The 12,500-nt window shown below is 45.6% G+C and overlaps 1 protein-coding gene across 2 annotated transcripts in view; it reads right to left on the reverse strand.

Annotated features, from left to right (window-relative positions):
• Nucleotides 1-12,500, reverse strand: part of rnf122 (ring finger protein 122) — a 28,120-nt gene that overhangs the window by 5,709 nt on the left and 9,911 nt on the right. The gene's annotated exons all lie outside the window — the stretch shown is intronic.

The following is a 12,500-nucleotide window of genomic DNA, read 5'->3' on the forward strand; positions in this document are numbered from 1 at the left end:
CACTATAACTAGCCTATGTAGTCATGTGTAGTAGTGAAGTGCACACTATAACTAGCCTATGTAATCATGTGTAGTGCACACTATAACTAGCCTATGCAGTCATGTGTAGTGCACACTATAACTAGTCTATGTAGTCATGTGTAGTAGTGAAGTGCACACTATAACTAGCCTATGTAATCATGTGTAGTGCACACTATAACTAGCCTATGTAGTCATGTGTAGTGCACACTATAACTAGCCTATGTAGTCATGTGTAGTAGCCTACACAGTGAAGTGCACACTATAACTAGCCTATGTAATCATGTGTAGTGCTCACTATAACTAGCCTATGTAATCATGTGTAGTAGCCTACACAGTGTAGTGCACACTATAACTAGCCTATGTAGTCATGTTTAGTAGTGAAGTGCACACTATAACTAGCCTATGTAATCATGTGTAGTAGCCTACACAGTAGGGATGGGAAGTCTGACACCGAGGCACCGAAGCTCGTATCACTTCCGCGAAGCAATCTACTTCGGCACAATGTATCGGAGCGCGTATCAAAGTTGTAAGGTCACGTGACTGATGACGTACGAAGCTTCGGACGTCACTGAAAAGTTTAAATGGGACATTTGACACAGGGGCACCGGTGCTTGTATCAAATCCCTAAAGCGTTACGGGTTCGATAAACCTTTAAAGTCCCCAACACATATGTTTTGTTGCACAAGTACCCTTCTAAAATTGTAGCCCTACACAAGCATTTCACAATCCCCACTGTACACAATGCCCCATGTTTTCACAACCCCCACTGTTCACAATGCCCTTTATGTGTTTTTTGTTATCTGACACTGCTGTGGTCATCTGCAGCAAGCACGTTATTTTACAAAACATCAAATGAAGTCTTAAACACAACCACTATAGAGAAGCATGCAATATCAAATAATGCTAACGCATGGCAATTATGAACATGGCGAGATTTGAACCCCGGGCGCGCGTGCGGTATATGAACACGCTACCACCCTCCCAAGGCCATTTTGAGATTTTCACGGAAACATAGCATTATTTAAAACCAAGCACATTACATTTTCAATTCGAATCATTAGAAGCATATCAAAACTATAATGTTTATTCCAATTACTGTAGGCCTAATAGTTTTTACTCAAAAGGGAACAGAACACGTTGTCTCTCCGCTCTGTTTTACCAGTGTCAGAGAAGGGCCATTTGGTCAGCATGTGGCTTCGTCTGTGATTGTTTAATCGCTAATGAGAGCCGCCGTTATGTCTGCTAACCACCAGATGTCACTGTTTTGTATTCGATGCTTTGACACTTCGAAACACTTACGATACAATCAGGAAGAACCTTCCAAGTGGGGCCAAGTGGGGTTTCATTCGCCCAACCCTACTACACAGTGTAGTGCACACTATAACTAGCCTATGTAAACATGTGTAGTAGTGTAGTGCACACTATACCTAGCCTATGTAGTCATGTGTAGTGCACAGTGTAGTGCACACTACAACTAGCCTATGTAGTCATGTGTAGTGCACACTATAACTAGCCTATGTAGTCATGTGTAGTGCACACTATAACTAGCCTATGTAATCATGTGTAGTGCACAGTGTAGTGCACACTATAACTAGCCTATGTAGTCATGTGTAGTAGTGAAGTGCACACTATAACTAGCCTATGTAGTCATGTGTAGTGCACACTATAACTAGTCTATGTAGTCATGTGTAGTAGTGAAGTGCACACTATAACTAGCCTATGTAATCATGTGTAGTGCACACTATAACTAGCCTATGTAGTCATGTGTAGTGCACACTATAACTAGCCTATGTAGTCATGTGTAGTAGCCTACACAGTGAAGTGCACACTATAACTAGCCTATGTAATCATGTGTAGTGCTCACTATAACTAGCCTATGTAATCATGTGTAGTAGCCTACACAGTGTAGTGCACACTATAACTAGCCTATGTAGTCATGTTTAGTAGTGAAGTGCACACTATAACTAGCCTATGTAATCATGTGTAGTAGCCTACACAGTAGGGATGGGAAGTCTGACACCGAGGCACCGAAGCTCGTATCACTTCCGCGAAGCAATCTACTTCGGCACAATGTATCGGAGCGCGTATCAAAGTTGTAAGGTCACGTGACTGATGACGTACGAAGCTTCGGACGTCACTGAAAAGTTTAAATGGGACATTTGACACAGGGGCACCGGTGCTTGTATCAAATCCCTAAAGCGTTACGGGTTCGATAAACCTTTAAAGTCCCCAACACATATGTTTTGTTGCACAAGTACCCTTCTAAAATTGTAGCCCTACACAAGCATTTCACAATCCCCACTGTACACAATGCCCCATGTTTTCACAACCCCCACTGTTCACAATGCCCTTTATGTGTTTTTTGTTATCTGACACTGCTGTGGTCATCTGCAGCAAGCACGTTATTTTACAAAACATCAAATGAAGTCTTAAACACAACCACTATAGAGAAGCATGCAATATCAAATAATGCTAACGCATGGCAATTATGAACATGGCGAGATTTGAACCCCGGGCGCGCGTGCGGTATATGAACACGCTACCACCCTCCCAAGGCCATTTTGAGATTTTCACGGAAACATAGCATTATTTAAAACCAAGCACATTACATTTTCAATTCGAATCATTAGAAGCATATCAAAACTATAATGTTTATTCCAATTACTGTAGGCCTAATAGTTTTTACTCAAAAGGGAACAGAACACGTTGTCTCTCCGCTCTGTTTTACCAGTGTCAGAGAAGGGCCATTTGGTCAGCATGTGGCTTCGTCTGTGATTGTTTAATCGCTAATGAGAGCCGCCGTTATGTCTGCTAACCACCAGATGTCACTGTTTTGTATTCGATGCTTTGACACTTCGAAACACTTACGATACAATCAGGAAGAACCTTCCAAGTGGGGCCAAGTGGGGTTTCATTCGCCCAACCCTACTACACAGTGTAGTGCACACTATAACTAGCCTATGTAAACATGTGTAGTAGTGTAGTGCACACTATACCTAGCCTATGTAGTCATGTGTAGTGCACAGTGTAGTGCACACTACAACTAGCCTATGTAGTCATGTGTAGTGCACACTATAACTAGCCTATGTAGTCATGTGTAGTGCACACTATAACTAGCCTATGTAATCATGTGTAGTGCACAGTGTAGTGCACACTATAACTAGCCTATGTAGTCATGTGTAGTAGTGAAGTGCACACTATAACTAGCCTATGTAGTCATGTGTAGTGCACACTATAACTAGCCTATGTAGTCATGTGTAGTAGTGAAGTGCACACTATAACTAGCCCTTGTAATCATGTGTAGTAGCCTACACAGTGTAGTGCACACTATAACTAGCCTATGTAGTCATGTGTAGTAGTGAAGTGCACACTATAACTAGCCTATGTAGTCATGTGTAGTGCACACTATAACTAGCCTATGTAATCATGTGTAGTGCACACTATAACTAGCCTATGTAGTCACGTGTAGTGACAGTGTAGTGCACACTATAACTAGCCTATGTAGTCATGTGTAGTAGTGAAGTGCACACTATAACTAGCCTATGTAGTCATGTGTAGTGCACACTATAACTAGCCTATGTAGTCATGTGTAGTAGTGAAGTGCACACTATAACTAGCCTATGTAATCATGTGTAGTGCACACTATAACTAGCCTATGTAGTCATGTGTAGTGCACACTATAACTAGCCCTTGTAATCATGTGTAGTAGCCTACACAGTGTAGTGCACACTATAACTAGCCTATGTAGTCATGTGTAGTAGTGAAGTGCACACTATAACTAGCCTATGTAGTCATGTGTAGTGCACACTATAACTAGCCTATGTAATCATGTGTAGTGCACACTATAACTAGCCTATGTAGTCACGTGTAGTGACAGTGTAGTGCACACTATAACTAGCCTATGTAGTCATGTGTAGTAGTGCAGTGCACACTATAACTAGCCTATGTAGTCATGTGTAGTAGTGAAGTGCACACTATAACTAGCCTATGTAGTCATGTGTAGTAGTGAAGTGCACACTATAACTAGCCTATGTAGTCGTGTGTAGTGCACACTATAACTAGCCTATGTAGTCAAGTGAAGTGCACACTATAACTAGCCTATGTAGTCATGTGTAGTGCACACTATAACTAGCCTATGTAGTCATGTGTAGTAGTGAAGTGCACACTATAACTAGCCTATGTAGTCATGTGTAGTAGTGAAACGCACACTATTAACTAGCCTATGTATTCATGTGTAGTGCACACTATAACTAGCCTATGTAGTCATGTGTAGTGCACACTATAACTAGCCTATGTGGTCATGTATAGTAGTGAAACGCACACTATAACTAGCCTATGTAGTCATGTGTAGTAGTGAAACACACACTATTAACTAGCCTATGTCTAAGAGTCATGTGTCTGCCTCCTCAATACTGTTTATCTTTCCCTAGAGAACTAGCAGTGAGTTTGCATTAGGACGCAGACACAGAGGCGTTTCTGTGTGTGACTGTCTGTATCATTCCTGTTTAAGGACTCGAGCGACAAGTGTGGCTCCAGAAAATCTGATGTAAAAGACCATGTTTGTGTCAGCTAGGGCGTTGTAGAGCTTGTTGTGTACATGAAAACAGTTTAAAGGGTGCAGACATTGTCGCATACTCTGGAGTTTGAGTTCTATTGTGTCTTGTCGTGGTCATAGTGTCTGGAGTTTGAGTTCTACTGTGCCTTGTCGTGGTCATAGTGTCTGGAGTTTGAGTTCTACTGTGTTTTGTCGTGGTCATAGTGTACAGTATGTGGAGTTTGAGTTCTATTGTGCCTTGTCGACGTTCTACTGGACAAGTTGCCACTGGCACTGGACTATGAAAGTCCACAGCTCTGTCACACCTGTCCTGTTGGCAACAATTTGTTTTTATCGCCTGAACTATAAATTGGCTTTTATAGGAAAGCTATGACAATGTGTCTGTCTGTCTGTCTGTCTGTCTGTCTGTCTGTCTGTCTGTCTGTCTGTCTGTCTGTCTGCACGCCTTCTGTTCAAGGACTCTAATAAGGCAGCTAGCTAGACAGAGTCTGTCTGTCTACCTGTCTGTTTCTGTCTGTCTGTCTGTCTATCTGTCTGTTTCTGTCTGTCTGTCTGTCTACCTGTCTGTTTCTGTCTGTCTGTCTGTCTATCTGTCTGTCTGTCTGTCTGTCTGTCTGTCTGTATATCTGTCTGTCTGCCTGTCTGTTTCTGTCTGTCTGTCTGTCTATCTGTCTGTCTGTCTGTATATCTGTATGTCTGTCTGTCTGTATGTCTATCTGTCTGTATGTCTGTCTGTCTGCCTGTCTGTCTGTCTGTCTGCCTGTCTGTCTGCACGCATCCTGGCTCCTGCAGGCATGACACACTCACTTCAAAGGCAGCGATTTCCAGTCAAGGAGTGCGGACTACAAGCTGGCCATTGTCCTGTGCCATGTCAGGCATGGCAGGGAATGCCGATTTGAAGGCAAGCTGTTTAATACCAGATCCCAGCGGCCAAGGGGCCAGAGCCAGGTCTGACCAGAGAGGATTCTTCCACATGGTTTCCCTCTCTCTCCAAGCATGTCACTGCAACACGTGTGATGATTCACAGACGGCTGCTGTGGACGGTCCCGGACACACATCCATCCCTGGAGGAACAGAGAGTCTAACTGTACCTGACTAAAGCAGTGTTGCATTTATAAGACCACCATCCCTGTACATGCAGAGGGGTATAACAGGTTATCCTAACTGCATCCAAGACCACTGTCCCTGTACATGCAGAGGGGTATAACAGGGTATCCTAACTGCATCCGAGCGACTGTCGTGTAGCATTTAACACTCTCTGTCCACACCGAAGCCGTTAAACGTGCCCTTTTATTGCATCATATTTCTCGTTCAATATCTCATAGTGGCAGAACAACGCAAGCGACAGAAAGGAAACAGAGCCAGGGAGTCCTGCTGAAAACGTTTAGGACATTGCAACTGAACACAGTGTAATTAAACTGACTGCTTGCATCACATGTGGTTAGCATTGGGTGTCACTGTCCCCGACTAAAGCAGTGTACTATTTCTAAGCTGTGAGAGTGTGAGAGAGTGGAACAGGCCTGGGGTGCAAATGTGTGTTTCACCGCTGAAGAATCCTTTGAAGTTTCTCACTTGTTAAAACTGTAAACCTGGAGACGGTTAGGAGCTCCAGGGGTGTTTAGTCCTGCAAACACACATAGCCCTGCACACACACATAGCCCTGCACACACACATAGCCCTACAAACACACATAGCCCTGCACACACACATAGCCCTACAAACACACATAGCCCTACAAACACACATAGCCCTGCACACACACATAGCCCTACAAACACACATAGCCCTGCACACACACATAGCCCTTCAAACACACATAGCTCTGCACACACACATAGCCCTGCACACACACATAGCCCTGCACACACACATGATGGACACCTGGCATGCCTGAGAAATACTCTCTCTGTACCTCACTCACCCTCTCTCTCTTCATCTCTCTCTCTCTCTCCCTCACTCTCCCTCTCTCTCTCTCTCCACTCTCTCTCTCTCTTCCTCTCTCTCTCCCTCTTCCTCTCACTCTCTCTCTCTCCCGTCTCTCTCTATCTCTCGCTTTCTTTCTCTCTCACTGTTTTGTCCATGTAAGGGTGCACATGATGAAAATGTGAAGCCTGAGATTTCCCAGCATCCTCTGCGGCGCGGCTTCATGTTTTCGTGTGACTCCATCTGGCCGCTGTGATGACGAACCCTAGCTGAGAACCTCCACTCTCATTAAAATAGCCCCTGCTTGGCAACCCTGTTGATTCACTGCATAACAGACACCTGTGCAGGGCAGGGCAGGGCAGGATCTGAGTTAGAGCGCGTCTCGCTGCACACACGGAACACATCTCAAAAGCCTCGCGGAGTCATTAACACCTAAAGCCATATGCCCTTGCATCCTCTCCTACCGCCCACACAACTCACAACACACTACACACACACTCACACAGCACACACAACTCACAACACACCACTCACACTACACACAAAACTCACTACACACACACACACACACTCACACAGCACACACAACTCACAACACACAACTCACACTATACACAAAACTCACTACACACACACACTCACGAGCACAACTCACGAGCACAACACACAACTCACACTACACACAAAACTCACTACACACTCACACAGCACACACAACTCACAACACACAACTCACACTACACACAAAACTCACTACATACACACCTCACACAACACACACTCACCTAAAGCCATATGCCCTCTCATCCTCCCCTATCGCCCACACAGCACACACCACTCACAACTCACACTACACACACACTCACACACTACACACACAACTCACTACATACACACCTCACACAACTCACCCCACACTTAAACCCATATCCCCTCCCATCCTCTGCCGTCCACACAATTCATGCAACACACAACACACACACAGCACACACACACAACACACACACACACCTAAAGCCATATGCCCCCACATCCTCCACTGTCGCCCCTGGCTGAGAGACTCACAGTAGGCAGCGTGCTGAGACAGGCTCTGTTAGACATTTGCTGCCATTCCATACCTTCCAGTCCTAACACTCGTATTTTTACTAACTCAAATCCAACTAGTTCCAAAATGTCTCGCATTGAGATGGAGTAAGTCTGTGGAGTAAGTCTGTAGCGGTAACATGGAGTAAGTCTTTAGCTGTGTGGTGGAGTAAGTCTGTAGCGGTAACATGGAGTAAGTCTTTAGCTGTGTGGTGGAGTAAGTCTGTAGCGGTAACATGGAGTAAGTCTTTAGCTGTGTGGTGGAATAAGTCTGAGGGGTAAGATTGTAGCTGTAGCCATGAGATGGAGTAAGTGTGGGGTATGGGGTAAGTCTGAGGGGTAAAAGTGTAGCTGCACTGTAACATGGGGTAAGTCTGAGGGGTAAAAGTGTAACATGGAGTTTGTGGAGTGTGAGGGGCCGAGGGCAGAGCCTGGTGTGGCTCATAACCAGCACACTGGAGGCGCTGACGTCAATCCACATTCCCAGAAAATGAGGACCTACAGGAACCTCCCTCTCCTCAGGGTCCAGTGCTGTCACAGGGCCATGGGGGTGGGGGGGGGGGGGGTATAGACAAGGGGGGGGGGGGGGCAGCGCAGGGAGGGAGGGGGAGGAGGACAGCGCAGGGCTGAGAGTTGTTGGGGCTTCACATCAGAACAGAACAGACGTGGAGTTCCGTATCAGGAGACCAGATCAGGTCTCCTCAGGGAACACAATCTAACAAGAACCAGCTCTAACAGGAACCAGATCTAACAGGGGACCAGATATAACAGGAACCAGATCTAACAGGGAACCAGCACTAACAGGGGACCAGATAGAATGGGGGATCCGATCTAACAGAGGACCAGATCTAATGGGGAACCCCATCTAACGGGGGACCCAATCTATCAGGGGACCCGATCTAACAGAGGACTCGATCTAACAGGGGACCAGATCTAACAGGGGACCAGACCTAACAGGGGACCAGACCTAACAGGGGACCAGATCTAACAGAGGACCAGATCTAACAGGGGACCAGATCTAAAAGAGGACCAGATCTAACAGGGGACCAGACCTAACAGGGGTCCAGATCTAACAGAGGACCAGATCTAACAGGGGACCAGATCTAACAGAGGACCAGATCTAACAGAGGACCAGATCTAACAGAGGACCAGATCTAACAGGGGACCAGATCTAACAGGGGACCAGACCTAACAGGGGTCCAGATCTAACAGAGGACCAGATCTAACAGGGGACCAGATCTAACAGAGGACCAGATCTAACAGGGGACCAGATCTAACAGAGGACCAGATCTAACAGGGGACCAGATCTAACAGGGGACCAGATCTAACAGGGGATCTAACAGGGGACCAGATCTAACAGAGGACCAGATCTAACAGGGGACCAGATCTAACAGAGGACCAGATCTAACAGGGGATCTAACAGGGGACCAGATCTAACAGGGGATCTAACAAGGGACCGCAGGCAGAGTGGGTGTTAACAACTGGACAGAGGGACCACAGTTACAAGAGGGCAGAGAAGAGTTGGACCAGACACACTAGTGTAATGGACCCGACTGGACACACATTTGTAACGAGAAAGGACAGGACCAGACACATTTGTAACGGGACAGGACAGGACCAGACATGCTAGGGCATTTGGACCAGACTGGACATCCAATCGGATAAGGCGGGGATCACATCAGCCAGCGGCAAGCGGCAGCGGCAAACGTAACGCAACGCTCAGACCATAATACGTTTTGTCTCGTTCCCAAGCAACACAAACCAATTGAATTGTCAATTGAATACGCTCGCGTTGTGCTTTGAAAGTTGAACCAAGTTCAACACTCAGCTTGTTCAATACTAGCATTACGCCAGCGTTGCCACCGTTCTGCTGCCGAACCATAGAGAACAATAGGAAAGCTGCCGCTTGCCGCTGGCTAATGTGATCCCCCCCCCTAAGGGTATGTGAGAGTGACTCAGAGAGAATCCACACACACACAGCTTCACAGCCACAGAGCACAGGTGCTGCTGATGTCTGGCTGGACGCACACACACACACACACACACACACACACACACAATTGACCTTGTCTGGAATTACAGAGCAAACTAAATTATCAACCACAGCTGCATCTGCAGTAGATATAGAAGCAAAGAGATCACATACACACACACACAAACACACACACACACAAAATTTAATTTAAAGGAAATGCCTGAAATCTGAGGTGTTCTTGCTGAGAACATGCAGGATATTTGTTCCAGCTGATGTGAGCCCAGTCTGATAGGTTGTGTTAATCCTGAGTGTGTGTGAGTGAGTTTGTGTGAGTGTGTGTGTGATTGAGTGTGTGTGACAGTGTGTGTGTGTGAGAGTGTGTGTGAGTGAGTGTGTGCTAACGCTCAGAGTTTATTTCGGTCTAACATCTCAACTGTGCTCACTTCCCACTGCTGTTGCCACAGTGACCCGGCTTAGCCTGCGTACACTGATGGCCTGTTCCAGCATGTCCACAATGCCCACTTCCTGCCTTCGAGCGCTTAATTTCCTGTTTGCACTGCATTTCACACAATTGTTCCGTGGGCTCATCAGTGGAGAACAGACCCTCTGAGGACAGCCGATGGACTGCGGCTCAAACTGCCCTCTCAGCCCTGGGGTCAGCTATGTTAGATCCACTCACTGCCCTGGGGTCAGCTATGTTAGATCCACTCACTAACCTGGAGTCAGCTATGTTAGATCCACTCACTGCCCTGGAGTCAGCTATGTTAGATCCACTCACTGCCCTGGAGTCAGCTATGTTAGATCCACTCACTGCCCTGGAGTCAGCTATGTTAGATCCACTATATGTATATCTATCTGAAGCGTCGTTAGCATTGTGGAGTCTAAGGACTTCCAGTATGACGAGTTAGTGAGCAGACACGCAAAAAGGGGGCTCCGACTAACCTTTTCATATTTTTGAACTGAGCATGGTGGAGTCTGCGTGTATCTATCTAAAGCGCCGTTAGCGTCTGCGTGTATCTATCTAAAGCGCCGTTAGCATGGTGGAGTCTGCGTGTATCTATCTGAAGCGTCGTTAGCATGGTGGAGTCTGCGCGTATATCTATCTGAACCGTCGTTAGCATGGTGGAGTCTGCGTGTATATCTATCTGAAGCGTCGTTAGCATGGTGGAGTCTAAGGACTTCCAGCATGACGAGTTAGTGAGCAGACGCGCAAAAGGGGGCTCCGACTAACCTTTTCATATTTTTGAGCTGAGCATGGTGGAGTCTGCGTGTATATCTATCTGAACCGTCGTTAGCATGGTGGAGTCTGCGTGTATATCTATCTAAAGCAGTGGTCCCCAAACTTTTTCTTCCGAGGGCCAGCTTACTATGCCTGGCTGTAAGAGAGGGCCAGAGACTCGGAGTATATAAGTAACCATAAATAGCTTAGTGCCGTGAACAACAGCAGTCTACCTTAGTTGAATATTCCATTACATTTAATCTATAGGCTTTTGCAATTTAATACCATTGTTAGCTGTGTTTATATTGCCATCATGCCATATCAGTGTAAAATGTAACTCAAATTAAATAATACTAATAAAAAGACTTTTGCATTCCCAAAAGTATTAGCAGGTAGTCCCAAAAGTATATTTCATTAAAAATGTGTGAACTCTGAACTCTGAAAATGTAAAGTTCTCAAACTATGAGAATTTTATGAAGTGCTGAAGTGGTCTGAAATGACCACCATTCAACATTTGAACAAATAAAAATAATTATCCCAGAAAGTCCCAGAAAAATGACTTGAATATAAGTTAGTTAGTTAACAATTCATTGATAAACTTTTAGAATACTTTGAGCACTGATGCAGTCAGCATAGGCCTCATTACATTGTTTGCAGATAGGCCTACATTTCATTCCGTTTTTGATGGCAAATGCGAAACAGCGTCAAAACAACCACCAGTGGACAAAAAGAGTATTACATGTGTACTGTTAAGACTCGCCATAGAGAATGAATGGGGGAAATTGCGGAGGTTATTCACCTTATTCAGCCCCGCCCATTTTTTTCCCCCACGTTGTCGTTAAACTTCCGGTCGGCTAGCTACGTCTAGTTAGCTTCATTGGGATAACACGGCAGAAGAGGATAGAGAGGCTAACTTACAGAACAGCCGCTCCAAAGTCAGTTTTTTCCTAACTTCAGATAGGAAAGCTGTATAACAGAAATGTCTTAAGTCACCAAAATCCTAAATAAACGTTCCTAACTTTAGGATGACCCATAATATATGATGCCAGTCATCTCGATAGAGCTCTGCTATCTCAGTGTATCGCAATGGATGTACTGCTCAATCGGAAGTTCGGAGACAATGTGGGCAAAGCTAGCGCCCCCATGTTTGCGCGCGGAATAAGGTGAATAGTTTGACGATGTCGTACTCCCGTGCGGGCTGGTTGCTATATACCACGGACATGTTTTGGGGGGCCACCCAAAATAAGGGTGGCGGGCCGTAGTTTGGGGACCACTGATCTAAAGCGTCGTTAGCATGGTGGAGTCTGCGTGTATATCTATCTGAAGCGTCGTTAGCATGGTGGAGTCTGCGTGTATACTGTATCTATCTGAAGCGTTGTTAGCATGGTGGAGTCAGCATATATATCTATCTGAAGCGTTGTTAGCATGGTGGAGTCAGCGTGTATATCTATCTGAAGCGTTGTTAGCATGGTGGAGTCAGCATATATATCTATCTGAAGCGTTGTTAGCATGGTGGAGTCAGCGTGTATATCTATCTGAAGCGTTGTTAGCATGGTGGAGTCAGCGTGTATATCTATCTGAAGCGTTGTTAGCATGGTGGAGTCAGCGTATATATCTATCTGAAGCGTTGTTAGCATGGTGGAGTCAGCATATATATCTATCTGAAGCGTTGTTAGCATGGTGGAGTCTGCATGTATCTATCTGAAGCGTTGTTAGCATGGTGG

Source organism: Alosa sapidissima, chromosome 8, assembly GCF_018492685.1.
Source record: "Alosa sapidissima isolate fAloSap1 chromosome 8, fAloSap1.pri, whole genome shotgun sequence".
NCBI lineage: Eukaryota > Metazoa > Chordata > Actinopteri > Clupeiformes > Clupeidae > Alosa > Alosa sapidissima.